The 14,293-nt window shown below is 34.5% G+C and overlaps 1 long non-coding RNA gene across 1 annotated transcript; it reads right to left on the reverse strand.

The window, feature by feature from the left end:
* Positions 1-278: 278 nt before the first annotated feature.
* On the reverse strand, positions 279-8,494 carry LOC144369805 (uncharacterized). The gene is made up of 3 exons (XR_013429586.1): positions 8,405-8,494; positions 689-742; positions 279-335 (listed from the first exon to the last, which is right to left on the reverse strand). It is a non-coding gene; the product is annotated as an uncharacterized LOC144369805 (long non-coding RNA).
* Positions 8,495-14,293: the final 5,799 nt, after the last annotated feature.

The raw sequence follows: 14,293 nt of genomic DNA on the forward strand, positions 1-14,293 counted from the left end.
TACTGAAAATGTTTATCAAAATAATTATAATCTTATTAAAGCCATTAAGATAAATTAAAGGTTAATTTGGATATTTAGATGAAGTACAACATATATATTCTATAATAAAGATTAAATCCAAATGGTAATTAAAAATACAAATATTGTAGGAATTTTAAAAGCACCAAAAAATAAGAGAAATAAATCCAATCACTTTCTGTGCTAAACAATCTTAATATTCACAACAGATAAAACTCTCTTCCTAAAGGAATATCACTAAAAAATATAAAACAAAACTTACTTGGTTCTAGCTTCTTCAGGTCCTCCAGTTTAAATTCTTCCTGGGACTGTGTGGACTAAATTTAAAATATGCATATTATATCTTTTCATTACAAAGATTTCACTGCACCCTATGTCTTTTAAATGGCAAGAATAAAATATTTAAAATAAATATATTTCTTGTTTTAAAGGTGGAAAATGAAAAGTTCCAAACTGATTTTTGGAATATTCAAAAATAGAAACAGAAGAAATTAGAATGATATCTTTTATTTCTATCGTTTACAAAGTATGAACTAAATCATTTACGTGTGAGTTCAACTGATCAATTCCAATTGTTATAAAACCCTTCTGAGATAATATTGCTTTGGGCATGAATGTCTAATATCTTATCAGAACAATTTAGAATAATTCATTTAAAAAAACCATTTACCTGTAAAGCTGCGCTTCGCAATTCCAAGCATGTTGCAATTTTGCCTATGGTTTTCTGTAGGGAAAAAAAATGCTACAAATCCCAAGATAATTTTAACTGTCAGTTACTAAAATCAAGAATTTTTATTTATAAGAGATCTATAGGGACTGGGATTTTAGCTCAGTGGTTGAACACTTGCCTCACATGTGTGAGGCACTGGGCTCGATCCTCAGTACCACATAAAAAAAAAATAAATAAAACAAAGATATAGTGTCCATCTACAATTTAAAAAATTTACAAAAGAGATCTATACTTCTTTAAATAAATTATTATTCCTTTTCTAGCACCTTGTAGATTTTAGAGAAAAGAATCAGAAGACAAAGGGCTGAGAAGTGGGAGAGAGATGAGTATATATTCTCTTCTAAACTAATATGCCACAACCAATTCTAAATCAAGTTTGGTTTAGTGATAGGTCTAGATATGATTTAAAGGGCAACAAAGATAGCCATAATGGAAAGCAGTGTGGAGGTTCCTCAAAAGATTAAAAATTGAACTATGATATGATCCAACAATTCCACTCCAGGATATATGGCCAAAGGAAAGGAAATCAGTAAGCTGCAGAGACACCTGCACTCCCATATTCATAGCAGCCCTATTCTTATTAGCCAAGAAATGAAACCTAAGAGTCCATCAACTGATAAGTGGATAAAAAAAGTGTTATATATACACAATGGAATACTATTCAGTCATAAAAATAAAGAAATCCTATCCTTTGCAACAACACGATGGAACAAGATAATTATATTAATGAAGTAAGCCAGGCACAGAGACAAGACCCACAAAATCTTATTCATGTGGAATACAAAAAAGCTGATTTCATAGAAATTAAAAGTATAATGGTAGTTACCAGGGGTTGGAGCCAGTAGGGGTGGGTGGGGGGATAAATAAAAGCATCCTACATTTCAAAAAAGAAAAAAGAAAAAATTTGTAAGTTTTTAAACATAAGAAATGATACGTGAGTAGAAAATGTTAACTGGATTTAAATGTAACACAATATATACATGTATCAAAACATGTTACCCCATTTATATGTACTATCTTTGTTATCTGTAAGTTAAAATATTAACTATTTATTTTTAAAAAGAGTTTTTAGCTGTAGATGGACATAATACCTTTATTTTATTAATTTGTTTTTATGTGGTGCTGAGGATTGAACCCAGTGCCTCACACATGCTGGGCAAGCAAGCACTCTACCACTGAGCTACAACTCTAGCCACAAAATACTAACTTTAAAAAAGAAAACAGAAAATTAAAAAGGGGGAGGGCAATGAAAAGGGAGTTTTGACATCTTCCCTTCCAACCATCTTCTCATAAAGCCTGAAATTTACTAAAAGATATCTGAAAGATAGCACAATGGTCTAATTTAATTCTGATTTAAGCTCAATTCTGACTTGTATAAAAATGTAGGCAATATTAACAAAATTAGTATTTGTGATGAATGGTGCAAATTTTACAGTCAATCTGTTTTATAAAATAAGCTATAAAACACATGTGATAGGGCACAGTCCTTGCTTTTAATATGCTCATGTTCTATTATGTGTGATAAAACATATACCAAATCACTATATTAAAAAGAGAGACATTCAATCTATAAGCTTCAGCAAAATAAGTTCCTTTTATGTCCTAAAGGAAAAGAACAAGATCTATATTAGGAATCCAGTCCCAAAGACTAGGGAGGATTTCCAAATCAAAGAGTTTGAAAAATTGTCAAGGTTCAATTACTTAAAATCCCCAACTGAAAGCAGAGGGATGGGTGTGAAAAGTAAAGTGAAGTAGGGCATAGTCATTCTGAAATGGACCTTTCACAAACTCCTTGCTGAGGAATCTAGGATTTCTTTAACAATAAGTTACATAGAAGTGTGTTTTTATTGTTCTTTTTTTTTTTTAACTGACATGCCCTTAAGAACACTGTTGTGAGCTGGGCATAGTTATGTGTACCACCTACTGGGAAGGCTAAGGCAGGAGCCTAAGAGTTTAAGGCCGGTGTGGGCAACACAGTGAGACTCTTTCTAAAAAACAAACAAAAAACCCCTTGACTGTTGTGATACAGGTATGCAATGCATACATAATTTAAAGGAAAGAGGAAAAACTGAAGGAAAAATCATTTAAGTTATTTCAAACTGTCTAAACAATATTCAGAATAAGAATATGAATAGCTAAGGTGGACATGAAAAGGGGAGATTCATGAGAATCATAAAAGAAATTATCAGGGCAGGCAGCTGAACAATGCCACTGAGACTTCTAGGTCTTTCCAAAAAAGATATTTCTGAAATGTGTTTAGGAATAAGTCTAGATGATAAAAGCAAAGAACTGTGTACAACATTTACAATGCTTACAAAATGACATATTTTGGAAAAAAACTGACATGTTTTTCTGAATGTATTTTCTGTATGACTTACAAAAAGTTTAGTAAATTGGGGATTTGGTGATTTTGTGTTTGGTTAATGTTCTTTGAAAGGTAAAAGAGGAGTAAAGGGAAGTAACAGTATTGTCCTGGCCCCTGGTGCTTAGGCTAGTGGACACTCTTCAATTACTGAATCTTCAACAAACAGCTAGGATAGCAACTCACAAAAAAATCTATTATTGAGCAAGATATGCCTCTCAGACACACAAGTAATAATATTTAATTATCTCCATAATCTTTTTAAAATTTCAATATAAAAGCTTAGAAAATATGCAATTTTAATCTGAAAAGAGATTACATTTGAAAATTATGTTTATACATAGTTTGCAAAATACTCATGTTTATTCATCCTCTTAAATAGCTATGTATAGAAACCAGCAGTAAGCAATCTTTTCTACACAAAGTCTAATATTCCCAATCATTATTGTTCAAATATACCACTCAACTCCAGCAAAACTAGTAAATAATTAAGTATAAATATAATAATCAAATAATTTATTAATAACAAATACTATTAATTATTAACCACTTATTAATAACTAATGAGCACTTACTTATAAGCTCTCCTAAATGATTGATAAACGTTAATTTAATTAATCCTACCCAACTCTGAATTAGCTGTGATCATTTTACACTTGTGAAAACTGAAGTTCAGGCAGGTTAAGTAATTTGTCCCAGTCATCAATGCCTTCTAGACAACACACAAGATATTCAATAAAACCACACACTTCCATCAATTCCATTTAGCTATGACTTACTATATTCTTTCAAAACTGATTTATAAAAGAATTTTGCTTGTATTGAGATGTATCAATGAGCTAATCTTCAAAATAGTAGTTAGCTTTTTTTCCTTCTTGACTTTAAAATCCATTTTATTTCACACTTCAAACATTTAAGATAAAAATGTTGTAGCTGAACAATAAGAGACCACTAACAAACTATTATCACTTAAACATTTCTTTAAGTTAAGCAAAGGCAATAGCTTTTTATATGTAAATGTACTGAACTATGGCAAAATACCAACCGGCCTTATTCATAACTATTTTAAGGGACCACAACCAGCTTCAGTATTAAAAAAGAAGTGAAACACTATTATTTCAGCTGTGGCAATAACTTTTAAAACATGTAGAATTTATTGATGTCAAAAATCAAGTGCTTGCTACTGAAACAGTGTCACCTTCCTTAAAATGAACAGTTCAGAAAAGTAATAAAGAAGCACAAGTTCACATATGCCAGAGTATAAGTATTGACTACTTTAATTAATGTACATTAAACCAAGCACTGAAGTGATGTTTGATTTTTAGAAAGACTTAAATCACTAGCATTTTATTCAAATTAATTGCTCATACCTAATATGATAAGAAACAGAAAACAGTATCATTTTTAGAGTATTAGCTACTTTAGTTTGTCATTGCTAAGAAAATTGAGAGCTCTAAAGATCAGTTAAAGGTAAACATGGAATAAAAATGGACAATTAATGAGCTAAATTAATTTTGCTAAAATGTATTCAATTTATGTAATAAATAAAATGAGTTTAAAAATAAACATAATTCAGTACAGTCTTACTTAATCCAGACTTATCTTTTAAATATTTAAAAGCAGCCACTCATCTTCCATCTAGCTGTTGGGGGAGAGAAAACACTGGGGTAGAGAGAAAGTGGAAGTAGAAAGGTGGAATCGATAAAACATAAAACAAGTATATATTTCTGGGATTCTCATTACCACCAAGTTTGACTCAAAATAGGGAAAAACTTTCTAAGTGTCATGAGATAGGATGTTCTATTTTGTCCAGAAACTTACATGAGAAAATCTACAACACCAAAGTAGGGAATTCCATGGAATGAAAGCTTTTGGCAGCTTTTTGTTGGCCACTAAACCCACTTGTTATAATGACAAAACTATTGAAAACTGAAATGAAACTAAGTGAACTAATCGTGAGAGAGAATCAAGTAAGAATCATAAACTCTTGTTTTAACTAGAAATCTTTGAGAATATTAAAAATAGGAAATAAATGTGAAGTTTTTATTCTATCACCAATTAATATGGCTTAGACAGATTAGTAGTTCTGCTTTAGAATTCTTTAGATATAAAATAAATATTGGAAAAATATGTTATTCTCTTAAAATTAGGATTTATTTTAATAAATATAAAGTAAATATGAATAATAGATCCAATAAAACATTTATTCATCAAATATATTTGAGAGCTCACTGTGAACTAGACAGCAAAAAGTTTCATAAAGAAAGCACTTTAGTAATAAGATTGGTTTTTAAAAACCAAAAACATTTTTCAAAGTTCCACTAACTACTGAATGGTTGGCATAATTATATAACTTGTCACTGCTATCAATACATTTTCATGTATAAAGCATAAGAGTATAAGCATAAGAAATATAACTCAAAATACAACAACATTTTTGCAAAAAATAAGCTTAAAAGCATTTTCTATTTTCCTTTTTGGAGAAAAATATTATTCAGTTTTCTCTCCAGCTTATGTATAGGCATAGTATTTAATGCAGATCTAACAGTATGTGTCAAAATTTCCTGTATTACGTTCTTTAGAACACTAGATCCAATGAAATATTCTGTTAAAAAAGGAGGGGAGCTTTTCAAAAGCAAATAATTTTTAAAATACTGTACAACCAAACTCTTTAAAATATCCAACATACACATTAGAATATTAAAAGTCCAGAGAAGTCACAAACTGTGTGCAAGTAATGCCTATTGGGCTGGGGATGTAGCTTACTGATATGCAGAGTGCTTGTTTGCCTAGCATGAGGACCTGAGTTCCATTCTCAGCACAACACACAGACACACAGACACAGACACAATCTATTATTTTTTAAGATCCAGTGTTTCCTAGAACATGTCTTGAAGACCTCTCTTTTCTAATCATTATTAACTGAAGACTTTGATAATTTTTTTCTTATGGAACAATCATATAATGCCTATACATCAATATGAGTGTTTCTGTCTGTTGTGAATATTTCACTTGCATTTTCACAGAAATTTAAACCTTTAAATGCATAAAACTTGCCTTATATAGTAGAACAGAATGACTTGGGGTCCTTCTCCAAGACCAAGGAATAGAAAGACTGCAGCTCTGTCTGCAGTTACACCTGGCAGCCAGAAATGCCTCCTGGGCAGGTATTATAAATAATATGTTCCTCAGAAATCAGGCTTCCAGGAAAGGAGGAGGTACAGACCACTTCACAGGTAAAGGTCACTGGAGTTTTAGGAAGCAAAGACCTTTTAAAGTCACTTAAGAGTTCTCTAATCTCTCATTTCTTATATAAGGAAAACCAGGCCCAGAGCCAAAGCCAGGATGCAAGACTTAAGTCTTCTGACTCTAGGTCTCAGCTCTCTCCCCTAGGTCCTGCAGCCTCCTGGATCTTTTGGAGTACAAGATTTGGGGGTCTTTATAACCAAAGACAAGCTGAACAGCTATAAATTAAAGAATCAATAGCATTATCAACAACAACTCTAGTCTCAGAATAATAAAGAAAGTGAAGAAAAAGTTAATTTTTTCCTCATCACTTAACAAGTTTCATTTTTTGATATTAACCTGTTTGTTTGTAATTTTAAAATGTTTTAGGAGGTCAAAAGACTTTAATCTCAGGCCATGTGGCTCACAGGTTCTACTCATGAGCAACAAATGCTGGAGAAATCTAACTAATTGAAGGCAAATAGGTGACTAAAATATGGGATCATTAAAACTTTTTTACATTTTTTATTGTCTTCATATTCATAACATACTTCATTAACTATTAATTTATGTACCTGGATATCTAAGATTCTATTCATCAAGATTTAGATATTTTAAGTCTTAATTCACTGATGCCAGCTGATCACTTCCTAATCAGTTCCTAGATAGATTTCACAAATCTTACAGAAGTGGGATAGTGTATAGTCTTTGTTCCTTTCCTTAAGCATATCAGCTATTTCCTTTGCGATAATTATTTTCCAGGACTAACATCCTAAGTCTCTTAAATCTATTGTGGATATTAGCACTTACTAAGGAAAAAAGAAAAACACCCTTTCAAATTGTAGTAACATAATTTTTAAAAATATTTTAAAAATACAAATATATTTGGGCAAGAAATACGGCTAACCCTTTGGGGGCTTTATCTCCCCAAACTCCTGTAACTAAGAATCAATAAACACAGGCCTATGGATTAAAAACTTGCTTAAGTTTAATTAAAACATTATGCAAAAAATTACTCCCATTTCCCCTTGTGCAAAAAAAGAAAAGTATTAATAAGACTGAATTAGGTCACCAGGGTTTTCACACTGCCTTTTCTTAAGAGATGAGGAAAAGGGGGATAGTAGAGGATAGGAAAGGTAGCAGAATACAACAGTTACTAATAGGGCATTATGTAAAATTGTGGCTGTGTAACCAATGTGATTCTGCAATCTGTATTTGGGGTAAAAATGGGAGTTCATAACCCACTTGAATCTAATGTATGAAATATGAAATGTCAAGAGCTTTGTAATGTTTTGAACAACCAATAAAAAATAAATAAATAAAAATAAAATAAAATAAAATTTATTAAAAAAAAGAGATGAAGAAAAGACTAACACATATTTTTCACTATCTACAAGATTAAAAATTGACTTAACACTACTTACTCTGAGCCAGGAGAAAATGGGAGTTGTTTCCTCCCATTTCTTCTCTTCTTTTAGAATAAAGTTACTTTAAAGTATCCCCTTTTACATAATCTCTATCAGGGAATCAACTTGACATACAAAAATTTTAATTCAAGGAAGAAAGAACAGTAGTGAAACATTTTGCAATCTTATATGTTTATTTAGCTGACAGGTCTGTATGCCAAGTTCTTGACTTGACCTAATTTTTTTTCCATTTGTTTTTTGGTTTGGGGGGTTTTGTGTGTGTTTTCTTTTTTGCTTTGAGAGGTGATACATAAAGAGTTATGAAAATTCAGAGTTAAGCATTGAGGTGGAATGCACTTATTCCCAATCCTTCTGTTTTTCCAAGTGACTCGGAACAAACTCCAGTCTTTGGGTTACCCATGCTTTTCAACTAAAGTGTGGATGACTTCCGTTAGAGTTAAATAAGGCCTAAATAGTTAAGAAAAGAAATTCATTAAGTGATAAGTTATATATCTGTATAAATGTTCACTTAATGTTAGGCAAAGCATGATCAATCTGATTTTTTTTTACTTAAATATAACAGTTTTTTTTTTTTTTTTGCTTAATGGACTCAAGAGCAATTTCATTTGGAATTGAATATATCTAGATATTATTTGATGGTACCTTTTGCTCTTCTGTGAATTCAGAATTGTTGTGTTGAGCTTGGGCCTCTTTTTGTAGATGTCTTGCTAATCTGTAAGAAAACATTTTTTTTAAGAACTGAAAGCAAACTATCTCAACTGCAACAAAGTAAAACAAATTAAATCTCTTAAAAACAATAAAGTACATAATACTTCGTTCTGTTTTTGAAGTAATTCCACATTTTCAAGGCAAATCTACATTATCCTGAGAATCAAACTTTTTACAAAAAAAAAGTTTGTACAAAATAATGATGCAATAAGATACTTTTCATACCATTTCACTGGGACAAATTTCAGAATCTTAAAGCTGCAAAGAATCTCAAAAAGCACATAATTCAACTTTCTTTATCATGCACTAATTTCTTCTATAAACAACCAATAAATAGTTTTCTAGATTCTACTTTAACACTTCCAGTGAGCACCAATAAGAGTATCAACCATAGATACGTTATCATTCTATCATAATTAATTTCCCAATAAGATTTGCCCAAATCCAAATTACAGCCATGACAATAACTCCATCAAAATATGCTTTTGAAACATTTTTAATGGAAAATAAAGAAAAGCCGTCCACCAATCAAAAACAGAAAATACTGCTTGCCCAGTTATCATCATATCTAAAAATGGCAGGTAGGCCTTGAGTGAGTTTTCCAGGATGAATTTATGATGCTAGTCCAAGCTCAACAGTGAAGATCCAAAGCTATTTTTGAAACAGTAAAAGGCAAAAATTTACTCTTATGAAGAAAGAGGGGAAAAAAAGACCAATTTTAGACACAGTATTTGATTAGACATGTTTCTAAACAAGATATAAAAATGGCCAATAAACACATGAAAAGATATTCAGTATCATTAGACATCAGGGAAATGCATATCAGAATCATAAAATAATTACTTAGCACCCATGAAGATGAATATAATTTAAAAAAAAAGAGATGAAGAAAATAATAGGCGTAGGGAGAGTACGGAAAAAACTGGAACCCTCATGCATTGCTGATGGGAATGTAAATTGGTGCCAGCCATTGTGGAAAAGTTTAATATAGTTAAATACAGAGGAACTGTATGCTCCATCAACTCCTAGATGGATATATCCAAAAAACTAAAAATAAATGTTTGCACAAAGCACATGTACACAAATGTTTATAGCAGCATTATTTGTAATAATCAAAAAGTCATACAACCAAAATGTCCATCAATTAATGGATGAACAAAACGTGGTACATATATTCAGTAGAATATTATTCAGTCATAAAGAGGAATGAAACTCAGATAATATGCTAGCTACAGTATGAATGAACTTCAAAAAGATTATGCTATATAAAAGAAGTCAGATGTAAATGGTCATGTTATATGATTCCATTTACATGAAATGTCCAGGAAAGGTAAATTCATAGAGAAAGAAAGCAGATGAGTGGTTGCCAGGATATGGAGAAATTTAGAATGATTGACACCGGATATGAAGTTTCTTCTGGGAGTAGGAGAAATTTTTAGGAATTACAATAGTGATAGTTATAACACACTGTGAATACATTAAAGACCACTTCACTGTACACATTAAAATAGTGAGTTTTATGGTATATGCTAAAAAAATGCAAGAAAAAAGCTAGCAAAAGATTTTGAAAATAAGATTGCTATTTTGGTTGAGGTATAGGAGTAGGAATGGCAGCAAGTGCTAGCTAGAAAAAGGCAATTAAAAAAGAGAGTTCATCACAGTTCCAAAAAACAAGTACTAGATAGGAGTTCTACTCTATGCAATCATATCCTTAAAGATCAAGTAGTATTCTCAATGGTCTCTATCCTCTTTATGAAAAGTCTGCATCCTTTATCATTAAGCAATAAATTCTTACAAGAAATCTTAACATTTGCTAAGATAGCTCCACCATGTTACTTAGTCAACTTTTCATCCATTTACTTACTTGCTTCCAAAGCTGGAAACCACACAATATATTTTCCTAAAATGTCATTCACTTACTCACAGTCTCACAGTTTTATGAATTCTTATGCAGGAGAAGGTACAAATAAATATGGCCCATTGTCCTTTTTCTGGATTTGCTTTCTTTTTTTAAACTCTTGCTGACCTATGTGGACTCTTAAAGGAATTCATGGTCTACACACCCTTAGCAATGTCAACTATACATCCCTGAGTTCAAGGAAGTTATAGTGTAATAGTTTCTTTATTTGAATATTTCTACATATAATTTGCTAAGTGTGGCTATCAACCTAAGCAGGATTCTTTTTTTTTCTTTAAATAGTTTTGTTTTGTTATTTTTTTAGTTGTAGTTGGAACCAATACCTTTTATTTTATGTATTTATTTTATGTGGTGCTGAGGATGGAACCCAGTGCCTTGCACATGCTAGGCAAGTACTCTACCAATAAGCTCAAGCTCCAGCCCCAGCCCCTAAGCAGGATTCTTGTCAGGAAAAAAAAAAGTATAGCTTTCAACTCCTTTTTAAATACTAATAATCAGGGGGCTGGGGATGTGGCTCAAGTGGTAGCATGCTCGCCTGGCATGCGTGTGGCCCGGGTTCGATTCTCAGCACCACATACCAACAAAGATGTTGTGTCTGCCGAGAACTAAAAAAATAAATATTAAAAAAAAATTCTCTCTCTCTCTCTCTCTCTCTCTCTCTCTCTCTCTCTCTCTCTCTCCTCTCTCTCTCTCTCTCTTAAAAAAATACTAATAATCAGGGCTGGGGTTGTGGCTCAGTGGTAGAGTGCTCGCCTAGCATGCACAAGGCACTGGGTTCGATCCTCAGCACCACATAAATGTAAAGAACACCTACAACTCAATAGGTAAGAGATAATTCAATTTAAAAAATAGGTAAAAGATTTGAACAGACATTTCACAAACAAGATTTACAGAGGGAAAAATAAGCATATGTCGCGACCCCCTTTTTGTTTTTCTAAGGTTTCTTTTAAGGTGCGGTGGGCACGTTCAACAATGCCTTGTCCTTGAGGATTGTAAGGCAACCCATGAGCAAGTTGTACTCCCATAGTAGAACAAAAAGATGTAAACTGTCTGCCAGTATAAGCAGGTCCATTATCAGTCTTAAGGGATGCAGGTGCACCCCATGCTGCCCATGCCTCTAAGCAATGAGTAATAACATTACGTGCCTTTTCTCCCGATAAAGCAGAAGCATGAATAATTCCAGAGTATGTGTCAATAGAAACATGTACATATTTGAGGTTACCAAAGTCAGGCACGTGAGTTACGTCCATTTGCCAGGCAACCAATGGCTTCAATCCTCGTGGGTTTACACCATAAGTAGGAGGATGAAGAAATGTGACACAATGGGGACATTGTAATACTATCTGACGAGCATCTGCTCTGGAGATGGAAAAACGTCTGCGCAGTGTCATAGCATTGACATGAAAGTTGTGGTGAAACAATTTAGCTTCTTCTAAGGAGGAGGCCAAGCATACCAACTGGCTTCTAGTTGCCGAGTCAGCACAGGCATTACCCTGTGATAACGGGCCAGGAAGAGAGGTGTGAGCCCGAATGTGCATTGGATAGAAGGGGGCAGTACGGCTACGGATAAGCTGTTGAAGCTGATTAAAGTAAGCAGACACAGCATGGGTGTCACTAATAGCTCCTACAGCCTCCAGAATTTTGAGCGCCTGCACCACATAGATGGAGTCCGAAATGAGATTGAAAGGAAAAGAACACTGTTTAAAAACTTCAATGACAATTTGTAGTTCTACCCATTGTGGATTTCCAGGAGCAAATTGATGCTGGACAGGGGGAGAGTCATTAATCACATAAGCTCCCATTCCAGACTTAGAGCCATCAGTAAAAATATTAACAGCCCCCGGAATTGGAGTGGGTGAAGTTACTTTAGGGAAAATGATAGGATGCTCTTTAACAAAATGGAGTAATGGATGAGAAGGGTAATGATTATCAATATCCCCTTGAAACGAGCAACATAGAATGGCCCAGTTGTCCAGAGTAGCACACAAAACATTAAGTTGAACTTTAGAATAGGGTATGATAAGAGAAGAAGGTGCTTGTCCAAAAAATTGAATGCTCTGTTGAATCCCTCTAAGTGCTAACGCTGCAACAGCATCAGGATAGTATTCTAAAGATTTTCCTGGGGATACATGTGGGTGGATCCATAGTAAAGGCCCATCTTGCCACAGTACTCCAGTAGGCTGCCGCATAGTGGCAAGTACACATAACTGGAAAGGTTTATCACTCTGGAGCCTGCATAGAGTAGCATGTTGTATAGCTTCTTCTACTTTTATAAGGGCCACTCTGGCCTCTTTAGTGAGGGTACGAGGGGAAGTAAGATCTGGATCACCCTTAAGAATAGCATACAAAGGCTGGAGCACGATATTAGGAATATGTAAATAACCTCTTATCCAATTAATATCTCCCAACAGTTTTTGAAAATCATTTAGAGTTTGGAGATCTTGAGTTCTTATAGTAACTTTTTGTGGTTTTAACACGTCATTTCCAATCGTCGCTCCCAAATACTGAATAGAATCCCCTGTTTGAACCTTCTCAGGTGCAATATGTAATCCATACTGAGCTAACAACTTCACCAAGTCTTTATAGGCCTCATAAACTGACTGCTCTAATTTGGCTGCCAATAATACATCATCCATATAATGAATAATCTTGATGGAAGGATATTGTTGTCTGAGAGGTGCGAGTGCCTTCCCTACATACATCTGACAAATCATAGGACTGTTAGACATTCCCTGTGGTAAAACAACCCACTCAAACCTTTGATCTGGTTCCTCGTGATTACACGAGGGAAGGGTGAAGGCAAAACGCTGTGAGTCCTTAGGATGCAAAGGAATGGAAAAGAAACAGTCTTTAATGTCAATAGCAATGATATGCCAGCCCTGAGGAACAGAGGAAAGCAGCGGCAGCCTGAAACACCCCCGCCATACGGAGGCGGATCGGGAGGCTGTCTGTTCTTGAGCCCTTGCTTATCTCTGTTCCCTGTACCTAAACTCCCTAGCTGCCGGGACAGCGTCTCCAGCTCCTCCTCTTCATTATCTTCTACCTCTGACCCACTTTCGCATGGGGGCGTGCGCAGCACACTGAGATCTGGATACAGTCTCCTCCCGTTCTCCACGCCCCGCACACTCCCCTCTTCCTGAGACACTTCGTTCTCTGTTGTTTTTGATTTTTCTTCATGCAATTGTTCTAAAACCTCTTGTCCTTTAACAAGCGCTTTTTGGCATCGGCCATCCGTAAGACAACTACGGACCATCTTCCAGAGGGGTATCACCCCGCCCTCTAGCATGCCCTGCTCACGAGCAAAGTCAAGGTCTTTGCCTAATTTATCCCAGCTGGGTGTAGTGAGGCTGCCTGAAAATGCAAACCACGGTGCAGCTGTATCTACCCTCTGTAAAAATTTCTCTAAGGTACTGCGTTTCACCTCCAGTCCCTTGGAACGTAAAAAGCCATCGAGGGCTAGAAGGAGTGGACTTGAAGTCACAGCACCCATAACGCAACACAAGAAAACACAGAAATCGAAAGTGAAAGTACACAAAACAAAACGAACATACACAGAAAACAAAAACGAAAATACAGAGTGCAATTGCTATGAGATGTAACGCCCTCTCTTTTTACAGAGGAGCAGGTACCTTTTAATGCTCCCTCTTTATGTATAGAGGAGCCTCCGCTTTTTAACAGCGGGTCCCACCTTACCTGGGACTTACCGGCGCGCCTCCCTGACTGCTGAAAGTTCTGGTTCCTGGGTGTTTCTTTGTTTCTTTTCTCCCGGGTCTCCGCACCACTTGTCACGACCCCCTTGCCCGCAAGGAAGACGCGACTCAGGAATCTTCTTTCAGCAGTTTATTCAGGCCCTTGATATTCTTCTAATGATTCTTCTACTCTACTTCTACCACCCGGAATAATAA

The sequence above is a fragment of the Ictidomys tridecemlineatus genome, chromosome 2 (genome assembly GCF_052094955.1).
Source record: "Ictidomys tridecemlineatus isolate mIctTri1 chromosome 2, mIctTri1.hap1, whole genome shotgun sequence".
Classification (NCBI taxonomy): domain Eukaryota; kingdom Metazoa; phylum Chordata; class Mammalia; order Rodentia; family Sciuridae; genus Ictidomys; species Ictidomys tridecemlineatus.